An 18,358-nucleotide genomic window follows, 5' to 3' on the forward strand; every position below is an offset into this window, starting at 1 on the left:
GCAGATAGGCAGCAGTGCTCACTGTTCCTTTCACACGGGGGACCCAGGGCAGACTGAACATTGAATGTGCTCAGGAATGACTTCCTAACTTTAGGCCGTCTGCACTCTAGAAAAACCCACTCTGTGCTAAATTTCCAACACAGATCAAGACAAAACACTTCAGGCGTTAACGCACAGACAAAAGACAAAGGTAAAAGAAAGAAACGACTTTAATGGCCTCTACAAACACCAATTTTCCATCTGAAAATTTCAGCATTTTTAAGAGAAAGGAAGCTGAAGAGCACAAGCTGTTAGCTGTGTTTTCAGTGCCGAAGTGCCTCTCAGGAAAAAATGGGTCGTCTCTTTGGGTCAGGTTTACAAAGTCGAACTATATTCGCAGCAGGTTTGTGTAAGCTCCCGAAGTTTGCTTGGGAAAAGCAGCAACCTGACAGGTGTGCTCTCAGCTATCGGGCAGGAAATAAAGTGAGACTGAGAGATCCCTTTACAGCAGCGCAGCCCTGCAATCAGATACTCAGTGACGTTGTGTACGTTCCAACCACAGCGAGGAAATTGCATGAGACATAATCCAACAAAAATGCAAGTCTGTGTTACAGCTGCATTATAGACTGTTCCCAGCTCACAGCACTAAGCAATTATGAGTTCACCGTTTGATAATTAAGGGTGTTTATTTCCATATTTGCTCTGCTGTCTCAGTTGCAGTTATACAATAACTGGGCAATAACAACAATTAGTAATATTCCATTGTAAATCTCAAAGCACCAAATAACTGCATTCACCTTCGCATTCAGTAGGCCTTGCTGTAAAATGATATGAAATAAATGAATTTTCCTTTAGCATTACGTAGATCGCGGCCCATGACTCAGTACATCAGGTTTAGCAGATGCTTGGGCTGAGCACTGAAATACCACAAAAAAGGGGGATTTGCAAAGTATTGGTCTGCAGTCTGAAGTAATCTTCACATAAAGACACACTGAAGCTGATGCACAGCTTGCACACAGTCCTCCTGCAACTATTTTCAAATCAGAGCTGAACGGTATTTTAAAATAGATGACTCAAATGTTTTAAAGAAATATAATTTTATGTCATACTTATTGACAGAGTGCAAAAAACAAACATACAGAAAAGAGAAATGGAAGTCCTGCTAAACTGAGCAGAATTGTAAAAATATTCCACTGTATATAAATATTGACATTTTTATGTGTGAAAGTACCTCTGACATGGCTCTGGTCTTTTTGAAGACTTTAGCTGCAGACGGTTTTCACAGAACAGTAGGGAAACAGTGGTGCCAGAGTCATCATGTTTGCAGAGCTAAAGCATGGAGCAGGAACCTTTGATGAACTTTTGTTGATGGAAGACTAAAGATCTGTTTTGACCCTTAGGTTTATATAAGGAAATATATGTTCAAGCACATGCATCATTGCTGTGAAAAGTAGAGCTGTTTTCATGCAGGTTTTGTTTTGGTATTAGCAAAGCTCTGTGCCAGACTTGCACAGCACATGTTCGGCTATGGGGCATTGTGTTTTTTTAACCCCCTGAAAGCTCTGCTGTTATTGCTGAGCCTCACTGTCACGCAAAGTGTTTGAGGGCAATTCATTATCTGATCCATAAGCCTGAGCTACGATACAGCACAAGCTGAAACACATTAAGCTGCATTTTGCTAAATTATTCAGATGCAAATGATATTGTTTCTCAGCCCTAAAACCTAAACTCCAAGAAACTCTGGAAACATTTCGATGCTCAGCATTTCCTAACTATCTACTCACAAATCTGACCAGTTTCTTTTGTTGCTTCTGCAGCTGAAGAGACAGGCCTGTTCTGTGATGAATGATGACAGCAGGCTCAATGAAAAATAAGTTGAAAAGCAGAAAGCTCTAATGCTAAACCATATTGGTTGCTGACTAGAGCAAATAGCATCAGTGTAGCACTTATGGATATAGGCAACTGAAACCAATCATACATTTCAACCAAATACCACTGAGCCCAGACTGCAATAAATTTTTGATTGCAGAGCTGCACTGTAAATACCCTGATTAAACAGTAAATTTTGCGTGCCTATCAGCTTCCCATTAAGGGGGCTGCTTTCAAAAACACCATTAATCAGCTGGGAGATATGGAGCAAAATATCAGTCATCAATTGTAACTGCTTATGACAGTTAACAAAGCTTTATATTTGCCAAGAATGCACACTGATCTATCAATTACGACCGGGTTCAGTCGCATGCTAATTGAGCATTTTCCTCTCTAATGCATTTCCACTGTTATCTCATAGGCTAATGAAACCAAACAAATCAATAAATATAAATTATACATGCAACGAAGTACTGCTGTGAACATAAAGTTTCTAATTAATTGCACTTGATTAATTTATATACTTTAATTATCTCGCTAAGCCACAGACGGTATAAATATCTGGACAATCTGCTTATTGCTATGTCAGTCATAAAACGGCAGACGCAGTAAAACTATTAGTCTCTGCAAGCTTTGTTACTGGAAAATACACTGCTGCTGACATACAAAAAAGCTTCACCTCTGAATAATTTAAGGTGAACAAATTGCTAGACAATGCAGGGCATGGAACCTTGATTACTGTTATAATTTTCTTGAAGTTGCAATATGGCAATGTGCCTTCTGAGCTGTGACTCACATCATCTTCCCTAAGGACATTATGACTGGAATTCTGCTGTGTTCTAGACAATGTGAGGAAGCAATAAACAAGGCAAACAAAAAGTTAGGATATATAGTTAAAAGTGTATAGTTTAAATTGAGGGATGTTATATTGAAATGGTTTAAAGCACTCATTTGGCCTCTTTTAGATAATATCGCATACAATTCTGGTCAGCATGTGATGAAAAGATAGTGCTGGTATCCAGCAGATCTGCTTAGAACTTTTATGATGGAGACTTACCAAGTTGAACTGAAATTGGAATTTGCAGACCTTTTTGTTTCATTCACAATTACTGTAACTCAATAAGGACATCACATACAGTATCTGCTTGAATAACAATCGCACTGCCAGTCAGTTATTTATTATACAAAATACATTATCAAGCCTTTTTTGTCTTTTCTTTTGTACAACATTTTATTTGCGGTCTGTATGTTGGACAGATGATCAACACTGAGATTACATACTGTATATCTTTCAGACATTGAAAAAAATGGTTTTAACAGTCTTACAGCTTTCAGCTGTTTGCTAAATTTTCTAATTGTTGATTTTATTCATTCATTTTTGTGTTTCTCAGACGGGGAGAAATTTGGTGGAGAGGAATGTGCTGAAATATGAGGTGTTACTCTGAGGATCGGCACAGTTTGGGTCATTAACATTGATCTCACGTCAACGTTTTATTCACATCCTACAGGATGGGGAATGTGAAATGTAAATCACTGTCCGGCTCAGAGGGTCCCTGCTCAGTTCAGCTTTGGGTGGGATCCAGATACCAGTCTGGTTTAGATCCAGGTCTTTTCTTTCCAGTAACGGGAAACTGTGTTACTGGGTTTGTAAAGTGCTTTTGGAAGTCACTGCAACGTTTTTAAGGAAATGGTCTTGTTTTTGAACACCAAGTCAAAGTTATTTGGCCCTTAGAGTAAATTGTAAATAATGAAAGTTACATCTTTGTTGAACATTACCTTAGATGGTACCTTATTGGCCCATGTTACTATGTTAATGTGCATTAGATTGGAGGGCATTCTGCAATTCTTTAAAACGAACAAGCACACAGGAGCCAGTTAACTGATTGTATACTGCATAGACACACGGGGAAGTGAAGAGGATTAAACTGCCTTTTTTAAAATAAACAATTTGTAATGTAGGAGGTAAGTATTTGTCTTGAGGACAGTCTTAATTTTTATACTGATGGATGACTAGTTGACTAATCAAAAATCAAGAAAGGGAAGAGAATTGCCTCCTGTTTTTGTTTTTGGGAGGGGTTGGAGCCAGTGAGTATGTTTTTTTTTAGGCCACTTCAATTAACAAGCGAAAAAAAAGTATTTCCTAAGCCCGCGATTTATCTAAAGATAAATTACCTATATTACTTTAAACTTTCCTTAAATCTTCAATTGTCGAGACGAATGACTTTAACAAAGACCTTGCAAAGTCCTGAAAATTGCTGGAAATCCCCTGGTTGCAAAAAGCTGCTGTGGAACAGGATTGCGGGCGTGCTCGTCTTGATGGTGCTAATTAGGGTTTTAGTATAATTACCCAACAGGGTGCTTGGCAGAGTAATTACTAGAGAGAGGTTATAGAAGAACATTAATATGTCCACGTACTGTAAATATGTCGAGTAACAAAGTCTAGTCATCATTAAACGTAGATTTCTGATTTCAGTTTTACTAAATAAAGAACACAGACCGGGCTACCTTTATTCATTTTCAGCACATAGAGAACTACAGTACAGAGTCAAATCTTTTCCAGTGGTAAGATCGCTGATTAACATGACTATCAGAATTTATTAATTACACAGTAGTTACATAATTGCAAAGCACATGCAGCATAATTTGTTTCAGTGGGCACAGAGCTCAAAAGCTGTTATGCTTTCTTTTTTCCCCCTCAAGGCTATTAATAGTGTTGCATATTTGAGTTTTTCATGCAATCTGTGAAGTTTGCAATTTAAAAAAATATATTTAAAAAAATAATCTATAATCAAAAGTCTTTCGTAAAAACAATGAATCTGTATGAAGTCAAACTCCAGCAAAGTGCATACAAGGTTCCATCCAGTTTATTCACATGTACAAATGAATAAATGTTGTGTAGAGGACTCCAGACATTGAATTTAAACCATGTTTAAGCCTTTCTCTCCATAAAAACACCTGAGCCTTCTGGCCAGGACTTCAAACATTCCCAGAGTACTTTGTTTTTTTTCCTAAAATGCCTTTCATGTTGCCAGTTCATAAAATGAACTTCTTTCAGAAGTAACTGGTCACGGGGGTATCTGCATCTAGGCCTGCGTTTTGTGGAGCTGTATAACCAATTCTGTCTTCTGTACACCACTTCCTGAAGCAGAAATCATTGAAAATAGGACACAACCTCTCAGCATGGATGCTGTTAAAGAGCTCTCTAATTACAGCATTGCTTAGACTTGCCTTAGTGCGTGGACATCGCTGTGCCTGTGGATTCCTATCGGTTGCAGAGAGGAAAGGACAGGAAATATGTGGTAACTGCAGCCACTTGGGCAGAGCAACATTTATTTGCTGCTCGAGTCAGACCACCTATGTCACTTTTTTGGCTTTGATACGGCAAACGGGTTCCTCCCCAGCCTTGCAAGCCTCCCCCTTGCAGCCTGAGCCAGCTCACAGGCCCAGCAGTATAACCTCCAACACCTCCGATCTGCACCACGCCCACCACCACAGGCCGGAGGAGACAGGCAGCTGGGATTGGCGCCGCAGACGAGCACAATCACTGCTTCCACAACAAGAAATGCACTGTCGGTCTTTACAAGATTCCTAGGCCAACGCCGAAAACAAGTACATTCTCGTTCATCGCAAAATAACGATAATAATAAAGGAGTACTTTTTGAATTTGTAGGGTTTTAATAAAGTGTAACTGTTTGTTAAAACTGAAAACCCCAAAAGACTCTTTTGTGTTATCTCTTGTGTGCACATATTTAAACAATTGCATTATTCCGGACAGGCCTAAGTTCATTCCCCATGGCTTTCCCTAAAAGGGATTGATGGGAAAAGCTGAAACTGCTGTTGGGTATATCGTATGGTTGGTCAGTTTCATTGCATCATATTTGCCTCCAAAAACGGAAGGAGGAGAGACTCTGGAAAGGGATTTGTCTCCGATTGGTGCAGCATTGCGCTCGGGTTATAATTTTCAAGGCTACAGATGCGCGTGTGTGTCCAGGGGTTGTGACAGGACAGTGGACATGTATGAGTGGAGAGGCAGGAAGGGACAGGTGAGCAGTGACCGGCAGTGGACAGGCCTGAGAAGAGAAAGTAGGCTCGAGGCAGGATGACTTTATCACCAGCTCGGCTTCTTCTTTAACTCTCGCCCTGCAGGATGTCTGCCGTCCCTTAACCAAACTCAAAATGCTGAAAAAAAAAGGGTCTTGCAACCACAGCTTCAAAACCCGTTTCAGCCTCAGGCACACCGTCTGTGCGTTAAAAATACTCGCACGGACCCGCGTGCCGGCCAGCCATGCTGAAACCATGGCAGACTGCTGAAAACTCGGCAGTTTTTCTTTATTTTTTCGGAGCACGTACACTCATGATCGACTTTTGCTGTAATTCAAACTGGACTTCGATCAGAGTGCCTAAAGCTACTACTTAGGTAGTAGCATTGCTCAGGTAACAATTGTGCATCTACAGTACATCTATACACCAGTTTGAAAGCAAAATATGAAATATGTTAACACATCTATTTGAAAATCTGAAGTTTCGTAACAAATTCTGAATCTATAGAGCATTACAAAAATTATTTGAAATAAGGCCTATTTTATTCAGTTATTTATCCTGTCTGGAATGTATAGGCTTATTCATACATAAATGCATTATTTATATAATTCATAGCTTAACATATTTTCCAGAACAATTTGTGGAATACTAGAAGTTCAGAAAAGTTCAGAAAAGTATAATTCTCAAAAGATGATTAACGCAGTTCATCGGGTCTGGGTCTGATTTCAGTGATTGGAGGTGCCCAACACAAATCAAAAGAACATTATTTCACCCTGTCACCCTGGTTATAACCAAGGTTTAATTTCAAATTATTTTTTTACTTTTTTGCTAGAATCACAATCTTACCAGAAGGATTCGGTTAAAAAATCAATCATTTGCATGAGTCTGTAAAAGGCACAGAGTAAGGAGAAATACTGGTTAGGAAAGCCATTTTTTATTGCTTCATGTTTTAGAAGTATCATATTTGATGTATTTCTTTTCACATTGGCAAAGTAGGTGGGGAAATATGTGTTCAAAAAGTAAAACAAAAACAACAGCAGTAAATCATGGTAAACCTAACAAAAACTGGATTATCACAACACACGAGGCATACAGAGAGACATACATCGACTTGTGACAAACTAAAACTCAAAGAAATGAAATGTATGTATTTTACTGTGAAATGTATGCATATCTGACATAGAAATATACAACATACAAATAGATGCTACAGTTATCATCACAACTAAATAATTATGATACTTGTAAATAAGATGCAAGATTCATAACATTTAGTGTAACCAAATAATTATTGAAAATTAATAAGAGCAGTTAATTAATTCTTAAGTCTTATTCTGCTCAGAACAAGAAGTATTTTTTTTTAAACAAAGAAAGGGATTATGTTAGGACACACGACATTGGTTTGAAATTCACACTCGAGCAGACGAATCAGATATGCCCACTCAGCCAAGCCCATCTAAACGAACGAGAATTTTCCTGTCTCAGCGTTAAATACTTTGAATTACCGGAACGTAAAAGGAACGTAACTAACGGAGGAAAGAAATAAGTCCCACGCAGGCTGAAAAAAAAATTCAAATCCATTAGTAATTAACTCTGTCTGAGACGTGGTTTGAGTGCAAATGCTTCATCTACAACCGGCTTGTAAGCAGTTAGTGTGAGCCTCTGGTGGGTGGCAAGCCAGGCTAAGACACATGTTCGCATTTAAATCACTGTCATGTGTGATCGTCTGTGTCCAGAGCTGTGCCACTGTAGCCAGGACCCCCTGATTAAAGCTGACTGCAGGCTAGATTGGATTTGCATGGCAATCGTATGGAATCATATCCCAGTCGGAGAGTCCAGCTGCTGCGTACGATGGCGCACAGTTCCTGCTTTGGTCAATGAAAAATCCCAGGGAACTTTTAAGCTTTCAATTTCCTATGGGATGGGCTGGTATATTGTGCGACTGTGGTACTACAAGCCCATTTAGACAAGCGTTTTGAATCACAAAGGAAAACAAGATGCAACGGTTTACGATGAAATGAATGCCGTGCTCCAGTTACCTGCAAACACAACTCAGAAACGGCGTTTAAAAATGGACATTTTATTAGACACAAATGCCTTTAGCCCATTCTTCTTTTTTTACAATCATCATCAGCTATTTATATTTTTTGACAATTCATGGTATCATTTAAATTGGACCTTTCTTCTATTTCGAAAGTTTTTGTTAATTTTTAAACAATTTTGTAACATGCCAGAGATGTTTAATGCCACAATTTTAATACAATTTTCAGCAATGACAATTTTACAAAGAAATGTCTACATTCCCAGATTTGCACAAAGTTTGTTTGCTTTCCTCAACATGTTCTGTTGATGTGTATATTGTTCTATGAGTTGTTGCTTGACCTGGCTGTGCACTCGCTTTTTCCATAGAAGAGATGTAATTGTAATCCCGACTGTGCTGGAGCTATGTTCCAGACCATACAACAAACCGCAAAGCATAACCTCCTTCAGTTTTCATAGGTTTCCTTCTACCCTGACAGCAAGCTTGGATGGGGACTCAAGTGTATGGTCAGTTTTGGATACCATCCAGGTCTCCTACATTACCTCAACAAACCCAACATGGTCCATCTAGTACAGTTTACACCTGCATAAGTGTCTCATTTGTAAGGTGCATGCACTGTCTCTTTTGCTAGCTCATCGGGTAGATTTTCCAGTGCTTTAACTTGAGGCTTATTTCTTGGTTATTCTTGCTCAGGGGTTCAAATCCCAGGGCCACACTACCCACACAACTCAAATTCACCCACAGAGGAAGCCGGGGCACCACAGCTCTGCTATGTCTTTGCCATTCTATAGGCCAGAACCCCACCCAGCACACGTGGCCTATCCCTCACTCATGTTTGCAGTTGTCTACATAGAATAGCTACAAATCTGCACAAACCTGTCAGCCTGTCCACATAGTGCATGCATATGTCATTACCTAAGGAGAATTACAAAGCATTATTTTTTGCTCAGATTTGAATATGAAAAATATCTATTGCTGGACTTTTGATTCAAAGGGAGGATTGAATTCCATTTATTTTCAGAGACAGCAGAAACACTCTTACTCACACGCAGTATTTTCTGAAATCAGATGTCCATAGACACATATTTAAAGTAAAAAAAAAAGAAGCCAATGACTTCTAAATCCTGATTGTTTTTGTCCTGGGGAGATGGTAAGATCAAAGCAGTTCCATCTCGGGGAACGAAGCGCTTTTAAACATCTCCGAGTCGTACGTGCTCACAGGTCAGCTGGAGCTCGTTTTCCGAGAGAGAAATGAAACTGATGCCCGGGTTTTCCAGAGTGATCCGTCTGAGGCGATGTGGGGGTACGCAAAGCAGAATCTAATCCTGCCTTTGTGCTGGAAAGACCGCAGTGTATCGGAGGTGTGGGTTTCAGTGCGATTAGCCTAACTGACTGGATCTCTGGGCTGTCAGGAGTATAGACAACATCAACCTTGAGAAGAAGAAAATCATTTGGCTTTCGGCTTCGGGAAAAAAAAATGAAGAGATGATAATGCCAGTACTGTAAGGAAGAAAGGACTCCCTGGTGACCTCAAAAATCTATAAGCTGTGCATTTTAATAGAGACACTTTCAGTCCCTAATAGTCATTTTCCTTCTGATGTGTCGCTTTGATTTCACTCTTATCTGCTAGGGCTCCTGGCTTTGCTGAGAAAGGGATTATTGAATTGTGCCCCCCCATTCCAGCCCCTATCCCACACCTCATATGTTTTCGGTCATTGAAGTAGACTGTACTTAAGAGTGTTATGGAGTCTGTCTGCTCTGCCACCTCCTCCATGGGCGCTCACTGGGGACTGTCATATTAATTGGGTTTTTGTACTGGCATCTAAGTCTCGCACAGTGTGCTCTTCAAGAGCTAATCTTACACCGAAAGCCAGATATAAAGACAAACATATTTAGCACAACAATTATGATAATTGCTGAACCGCTCAGCAGAGGAATAAGTAAATCTGATTAAGGACCCCTCTGCATGATCAAATATTAATCTGATGTCTTCACCCTAACCTGGCTTGAACATAAGAGGCTTTTTATGGTCTTATGCATTAACAGATTTGCCCGGGCTGAACTCATAGTACCTAATAATATTGGACATTCTACCCAATGGAATAAAGAACTGCCAAGAATTTAATCCACTTACATTACAAATAAAGTAAAAATAGAACAGAACAATAAATGATTAGCTCAGTATGATAGTTTAATTATATAATACAAAAGACAGTAGATAACTATGCTGTTTATTCAGTCTTGAAACCAGATACTTCATACACTTTTGATTCTTTTTGTAAATAAACCAACTACAGTTTAGTTAATTATTTTACATTTTAGATGAATTTAAATTTTGAATAGATTTGGTAAAAGCATATTAGAATATTTTTGTAAATGTCGGGATAATTCTTTCTTGCCAGTGTGAGTAAGACAGGAGATGTTGCAAGTAATTAGACCGTGCTAAATCCTTAAACAAGAAAAAAGGAAACAGCCTGTTGTCAGTAATACACCTCTGCACTGGTTGAGCAGGGTAGGTACAGAATGCATCAGATTGAACATGAAAAAATGCATCCAGTGTAATTGTACCAAGAGCAATAAGAGTAATAAAAGTTATGCTTTTAAATCTTGTTTAATTACTCTTTTAAATCTGTGCAGAATGAGCTCACAGTAGCTATCTTTATGTATTATTTGTAGAACAAGAACCAAATTCAGTGCGATATTTGCCTAAAGTAAAAAATAAAGCAGAAAGATTAATGAGGACTGAATACCCTTTACATTAAAATATTCCTTGTTTTCAGGTTTTTAAGCCAATGTAAGAAAACATTGCAATTTGTTAAACCTTTTAATTTGAACACACCTTTTTCAGCTCCTTTCAGAAGACAACAAAAATAAAAACCTAAAAAATAATACATATCCAATTCCCTAACTGTTATAGCAGCGTTCCTGTTTGTTCAAGTAACATTTAAAATGTGTTTTAAAATTAGTAACATTTCTGCACTTATTTCTCCATTAAAATATATTATGTAATACGTCTTCTACAAATTAACCAACAATCATGTTTAATTTTTAATTCTCTTTACTTCATTCACTTCTCATGCCTCCACGAGTAACTTGATGAAGGCCTGTTTGTGAAGAAAAAAAACAAACAAAGAGAAACAAACATTTCAGTGAAATGTGATAGTGGTGTAACCATATTTTCTTTTCAAATTCTAAATGTGACGGTATGTGCTAACAACCAAAGAACTAAATGTATTAAATGCTCAAGATATAATAGACTAAAACACAAAAGACATATATAATTAAATTATTTGTTTATTTGTTTTCTGTACAGCTGTAATGCAAAAGTACGTGGAACAACTGAATCTTAATTTGGGTTCTCTATTTACAGAATAATTCCAGTAAAAGTATTTATTCTTCGTGTGATTATGCGCAGTTCAGCTGAAACCCCTTCACTCCCTGTTTCTGAAAGTGGTTGTCGCTGGGCACCGAAGGAGCTTCCTCACCTTGTTATTATGTTTCTCTTGGCAGATATTAAACTGGGATAAGTTTCATGCCATTACATCATAGTCGAGACAAGTCATTCATTTATTATGTAAAAAATCAGTTCTGTTTTTTTTAGAATAATACAAAAGTAACCGTATTGAACATAATACATTTCTAAAAATGCTCCAAATTTAGCACTGTATGGCAATAAATGATTAACGAGGATAATAATGATTCAAACATCAACCAACTCCCTCTTCAAGTCACATCAGAGAAATACGAATACATTTTATCTTATTTTAGGTGGCAGTTTAACATGTGAAATTGCAATATCTAAATACATTTCTGAGCTGATGATCTACGACGTGGATTAAAAGGCTTACCATGTGCTCAACAGTTTTCTTATGTCTACAGACAGGCACAGTGCCCACAGCGGTCAAGGTCCACTACAACATGTAACACTGAGAGTGCTAGACAAATGGCCGCAGGGCATTTTGTGACGGACAGGTCACCCCTCATTGTCTCTGTCCTCTTCAGTGCGAATGGTGAACTCCAGCAGTTTCCTACCCAGTTTTGCCTGGGCGACCACATGTTGAGTAAAGAGTGACTGGAGGCTTTGTCATCACTGGCTGATTCACCTTCAAAAAATGTAATAACACCAGAGGGGAGAACGAAATTAACAAACGAGCTGCTGTGGGACTCAGTTTATTTACAAACTTCACTTTTCTTTTCAGAATAATACCGTTTTCACTCTGTTTTCTTTCTCTAGACTGTCCGTGTCCCGTGGATAAGATGTTTAAAGTAAAACATGGAAGCAATTTAAGGTCACTTTTGTACTATTTACTTGAAACTAAATTTGTGGCGCTTACTTTTAAACGTATTATCCCGACTAATAAGAGATTAACCCAAATTACTGCGAGCAGTCAGAAATACAGCACCTAGTTACTATAGAGAAAAGCTTGACACAAGCACTGAAAGGCAATACTAATAGAGTTAAAGAATGCATGTAAATATCAAGTCATAAAGAAGCAAGACAGCAGAAAGAGCGCAGTCTCACAGAGGGAACGAGGTCTGCTTTGAGGAGAGACAGCATAAAAATAAGGCCGAAAATTTAACTCTGGCTAAGGAATCGACAGAGAAGTGTTAATACTCACAGCTACATTTGCACGTTTTTTGCTGTATATAATGATTGGGCTCGGGTGTACATAACCCTTTCCTGTTTCTGCTGGCAAAGACGAGTTCAGAACCTACAGCATGTGAAATTAAATGAGAGCTGGCCTCAAGAAAGAGTGTTGTTTTCAATTTAGATACAGTGTTTATGCCATCTGAAATACATAGTTGATTGGGGAGGTCTGCAGGTCATCAGTCATTTTTACTTTAGCGCACAAAAACCTCCCAAGTCTTAATTATTTAACTGCCAATGTCTTTATCGTGCTAAGGAAGAGATTGTTCACCCAAAAGCAACAGATAAGGTTTTGTGGCACGAAGACCTCGGAAATCAGAACACACTCATGTACCTGATTGCACTCTTCTCTGAAAGAAAACATTCTTCTTTTTCAGGCCTTTGACAAACCTAATTTCTTAGATATGCGCAATGAGAACTTGATGAAGAATGAATTAAACCAGTAACCAGATGTCAGCAAAGTGCTGTGCTAAATTAACAACAAAAAAAAAACACATCGGAGATCTTCTGAGAAATCAGCAGTCACTCTGTGTAGCCAACCGGTATTATTTTACATGAAAGGATTACAAATTAAAAGAAATCCTTTGACATTTAAGACCATGAAATGCAAAAATGAGCCGTTAATTTTAAGGAATAAACGGAATAGTATGAAGAAACTTTTTTCTAGCCAATGATAATAATAACACACAGTGGTGCTAAACGTACCCCAGAGCACAGTACAGTACAGAAGTGTGTGAAACCCTCTCATAGCACAGGGTGCAACGCAGACAGTGTACTGGGGATTCTGGGAAGCAGGTAGGCTACCGGTTCTGTCCCCTGGCAGCCCTGATTGGGACAGCTAGTCCCCCTGCAGCAACTTGTATCTAATCCAACAATTAGGCTTGCTTTGTTAACTCTCCTGCTGCACAGCCGGGCCCTCTGTTGCTAAGGGTGCCAATAGACAGCAATCACAGAGACTGGGGAACCATGCAAACTGAGCAATCACATACAATATTTAATGTAGTGGGTGGGTGCGGCCTGTACAAAGACTGCACTCACCCACTGTTTTCTGGTGAGGGGCTAGCCTTGAGCCACTGATCCAATGAACAGAGCATCAGGACATCTCTTGCTTTAGCCTGAAGATCAGTGGCGCCATACCGCTCGGCTGCCTGGGGTTTATTGGTATTAGTACAGTTGAACTGCTGAGCCTCATTAATATGACACCTATTTTTATTGAAGTGAGACGGAGCAAAGAATCAATATAATAATAATCAGACTAATCAAAAGTTCACAGTGAAATTGCAGCTAATTAAATGCACAAGGGTCAGACGAGTGGCTGCTTTTTAACAACGAATTCAACGTTTTGCTTCAGTCGAAGTTGCAAAAGGAATGTTATTACTATTACCATCTTGTCATTGTGCTACTGTTACGATTAAGTGGGTTTCGAAAATGAGCAGTTTTGCTTTTGAATTTGTGAAATGAAATAATTAAAAGTGTGGGAGCAGGGAGCAACATCGGCAAATACCAGCAAATAAGAAGTAGAAGTTAATTCTGAAGTGGAAAGTTAAAAAAGAAGAGTTAAATATTTTTTTTTCAGCTGCAGTGCCTTTCTCAGCCTTTTAAAAACATTTAGGGACATTGGATGCAAAGAAAACTAGTGTATGTTTATATAAATGGATTTTGTTTCATGTTTTGTATCACTCCTGATTTAAAAAAATACTAGAAAAATCCACACAGCTTATATCATGCTAAAGTCTTATTTCTCCGTATTACATTAACCTGAAATATCTTTTAATTCAATTTAAAATAGCCTTTTCCTTGATAAGGCTACGTTTCTTAAATACAAACAGCATACTTTATCTTCTTAAGTCAAGTTACTGATTAGAAAACTGATTCAAGTTCATACTTAATATATGTAAGAGAGAAATGGCTGCAAACAGAGCTCAAATATGATTGGCAAAAATAATGCATACTATGTAACTGTATTCACATAGATTTAGATAGGAATTTTGCTAGAATTCAGTCACACTTATTTCAGACCTGGAAAAATACTTGGTTCACTTTGTGATTTTCCTTTTGTCCCTCAAGCTGCTTGTGAGGAACTATCCTTCACTGGTATTAAAAGGGTTCTTTGGCATTACAAATGTAACAGAAATACAAAATCCACACATAAAATGTGTGTAAAGATCACAACACACCAGGCCAGGAAACAGGATGTTCATCCGATTTCCTTGAAATAAATATTTGTGAAACAGTACTATCTGAGCGGGCACTAGAAACCCTGTGCACTTCACTTTTCTGTTTGAGTTTAAATAAAGTTTCTCGTCACCTAGGGTTCAGAGTGGCAAAGGGAAGTTGTTCATTCTTAGACACTCTCACTTTACCAATCTGAAAATGTGATTATTGTACCCCTCTTCCTCTCCCACAGCTTTCCAGATTTAATATATCCCTGGAATTTGATGTACGAGCTAATTTAGATGAAAAACCCATGACACGAGCCTTGTGACAGAGCTCCTGAAACAAAGACATTAACTCTTTGCAGATGCTTTGTTGGTCTTTTTCTTTTTGGAGCGGAGCAGAAGACCAAAAACAGAAAACCAGTAAGTGGCTTCTAAAGCACAGCTCCATTCTGAAAGTTCTACATCTAATAAGTTACCTCTGAGGAAACGACATTGACAAGTTCAGAACGTCTTCAAGGCACAAAGAATAGATCTGAAACTCGGCTTTTCTTTTCGTTCTCGTATCTGGTAGTTTCAAGTTAATTTTCCTCTACCTTTATTGTTGTTGTTTTTTTTTCCAGGACCCAGAATACATAAATTCATATAATAAGGTGGGCATGTATTTTTCAATTTTGTGAATAGAATTGAAATTTTTAGCCATGTGTTTGTAACTAAAACATGCTGCTGTACAGTAGAATTACTTGTTTATATTCATAGACCAGACTACGACACAGGACAGCTGTGTGAGACCACTGCCACAGTCCACTTACTGTATATACAGTGTTAAATCCCACATGGCGTAATCTGCTTGATAATTTCAGATGATCCCATTGTCAGACTTAATTCCTAAACCTTAGCTGGATGTAAACCTCTGACCACTGATTTTACGTTTGTAAATCGTCTTGAAGGAAACAGATTTACTGCGGAGCCAGAGAACCAGAAAAATGCCTGGCATGAGCTCTGTTCGTGGCCTGCTACTTTTGAAAAGAATAATCACATATTTTACAACCACTCAGGCAGATCTCCAAAGAAGTCAAGATTCTGCCTTTTTAACGAATTGCTGATGCTGCTCAGTGACACCCTTTGTTATGAACCCTTGTCTCATAATACCTTATCAGAAAGACAGATAGAACTTATCCTCATTTTCATTCGTGATTGGCCAGGTCACACATTAAAATCCCTTACTGTACAATGAGCTTAATTAATATCTTCAATTATAAATGGTGTAATATTTTGTGTTAAAGTACAGAGAAAACCATTTAAGGATTAAGTAAAGATAGATCTGAATTTTATTGTTGTCACTGTGGCTGTACTTTCAACAACAGATTGAGGTGGAATAAATAATTATACAGACAAGGATGTCTTTTTAAGATTGGTTTGTTTCTTCAGTATTAGCAATTTTATATTTAATACCTGAATATTCTTTCAAGCTAAGTAAAGAGAGTCAGTATCAATTATAATCACTCTAAAACAATTTCACAACAAACAGAAACTCAACGTTATTATCAAAGCTTCAACTAGCCCCAAAAAATAATCGCAGTAGTAATTTACAAACTCCAGATCATTAGTTTCATATAAGAACTGTTCGAATTACATTATTGCATAAAACATACTGTAAATGGGAAGCACAGTATTAATGAAAATTAACATTTTTCACTAAGGCAACAAACGGAAGCTTGCATGAATCATTTAAAGCCATTGAATATCTCAGTTGTATTTTTTGTGACATTATCAAAGTCATCGATTGACTCTACATACACTGTATGAACTGGCAGTGACAGATATTCATCTTCTTCCAAAGCTAACACAAAACGGACATATGCTCCAAATGCCTACTCACAGAAACGATTCCATAAACTATTCCTTCCCAAAGGCATGACTTTAAAATCTGGATTTTATTCTCAGAAACATCTTTTGCTTTCACCTGCATTACTAGCCGTTTCTTTTTGTGAGCTATTTTTGCAATAATTTATTCTTCATTTTGTGATAAAATCAAATAGTGAGCAGATAAAGTAATACCCTGAATAATAATAACAATAACAACAACAATAATAATAATAATAATAATAATTATTATTATTATTATTATGCTCTGTTGAAGTGAAGCAGTCCAGACACTGCATTCAGGTGCTTTCCTGGCACAGATGTACAGTACCTCACATTTGTCATGCTTAATGAAAGAGGGCTGCCTGACTGCAGTTTCTCATTCCATTTCCTCCAAAGTTACTGTGAAACCCCACCGCCTCCTGCACACTATCATCTGTTTCATTCCATTCTGTCCTCATGAACTGTCAGCAATAAACCCCTTTACCGTTCATCTTTTCAACCGCTTGCATGCGATCTCCCCCCCACCCCAATTCATGCGCGCATCTACAGACAAAAGCACAGCCCTGTCTGCTTCGTTCCTTGTAAAGTGCAACCACATTTAAAAGATGATAGCTAAAATACGCACTGAATATTACACTAATTCTAAATTGCTTCAAAGAAACTACTTTGCAATTATTTGTTACCTAACAAAGGAAAAATAGGTTTTGTGAGAAAAACAAAATCTACAGCAATTTCGGCCTATAAAAAATGGTATAACAACTGGTATCTGATAACTCCCTGTTAACCCCCTGCAAAGAAAAGAGTATAAAAACCATTTTCCTGTTTGCTTAGAAAGATTTCAGTACTGCTCTTACTTACATCCAGACCGTTTCTCTTCCTTCTAAAGAACTCTCATCTCTAGCCCATCGCCTCTGACAGCTACATTCCACCACAGTGAGCATGTGCACGGCCCTGGCGCAGTCTGTACCCAGTACCCAGATCTGTACCAGGTACCTGGCACACTCAACATTTGTGTTTCCCACTACTGCTACAGAATAATCACAGAACACCCAAACTCCACCAATAAAAACTTTTCTTTCCCTTTTCTCCTTCTTCTTAAAGACAAGCAGGAAATCACCACTTAATTCAACAAACATTTGCTTCAACTCAGGAACAAAGTCGGACCTTTAACAGCGTTTCGTGTGTTCGTGTGAGTGTGTGTGTGTGTCAGGGCTGTGGAGCTGGTTTCTCGGCAGTCAGCAGTGCTGGTGAGAGGCAGCAGCACCATCTCCTGGCCAGCAGCTGCTGAAGTCTAGTGCTCCAGGCTGGGTTGGCATGAATCTCATCCCTGGACAGAGCAAGATGAGCAAACCAGCAGAGCAAACACCCTCGACCGAGCAGTGCTTTCCTTGAATCTAGGTACTTCAAAATCCATCCTCTCTGCTTTTCTCCTGTTTCTCCCATCTCTATACAATCCTCATGTACAGGCCACTGATTTTAGAAAATATTTACTTCTTCTCTTCCTCACAATTAACTTAAAGATTCCCTTATAAATAGCATTGGATGAATATTTGTCCAGGATACTAATGATTAAAACAGGATTACAAGCAGAAATGGCATCAACTGCCATGCTTAATTGAACAGATTGTTTTATATATTAGTAATTTTGTTCAACAGAGCAAAATTGTTTTTCCATGATCCTGCATTCATTGCAATTATCAACATCCTCTTGTGGAATATAAGGCCAAAATTCTCGCATCTGTCGACAATGCTCTT

The 18,358-nt window shown here is 38.3% G+C and overlaps 1 long non-coding RNA gene across 6 annotated transcripts in view; it reads right to left on the bottom strand.

The window, feature by feature from the left end:
* The window catches only part of LOC107080020 (uncharacterized), a 78,342-nt gene extending 60,615 nt beyond the window's left edge, over positions 1–17,727 (bottom strand). For all 6 annotated transcript variants that reach the window (XR_001480924.2, XR_011182843.1, XR_011182840.1 and 3 more), the window contains exon 1: positions 17,462–17,727. This is a non-coding gene — a long non-coding RNA (uncharacterized lncRNA). The remainder of the gene's footprint in view (positions 1–17,461) is intronic.
* Between the last annotated feature and the right edge of the window lie 631 nt (positions 17,728–18,358).

This window comes from Lepisosteus oculatus, chromosome 20, assembly GCF_040954835.1.
Source record: "Lepisosteus oculatus isolate fLepOcu1 chromosome 20, fLepOcu1.hap2, whole genome shotgun sequence".
Classification (NCBI taxonomy): domain Eukaryota; kingdom Metazoa; phylum Chordata; class Actinopteri; order Semionotiformes; family Lepisosteidae; genus Lepisosteus; species Lepisosteus oculatus.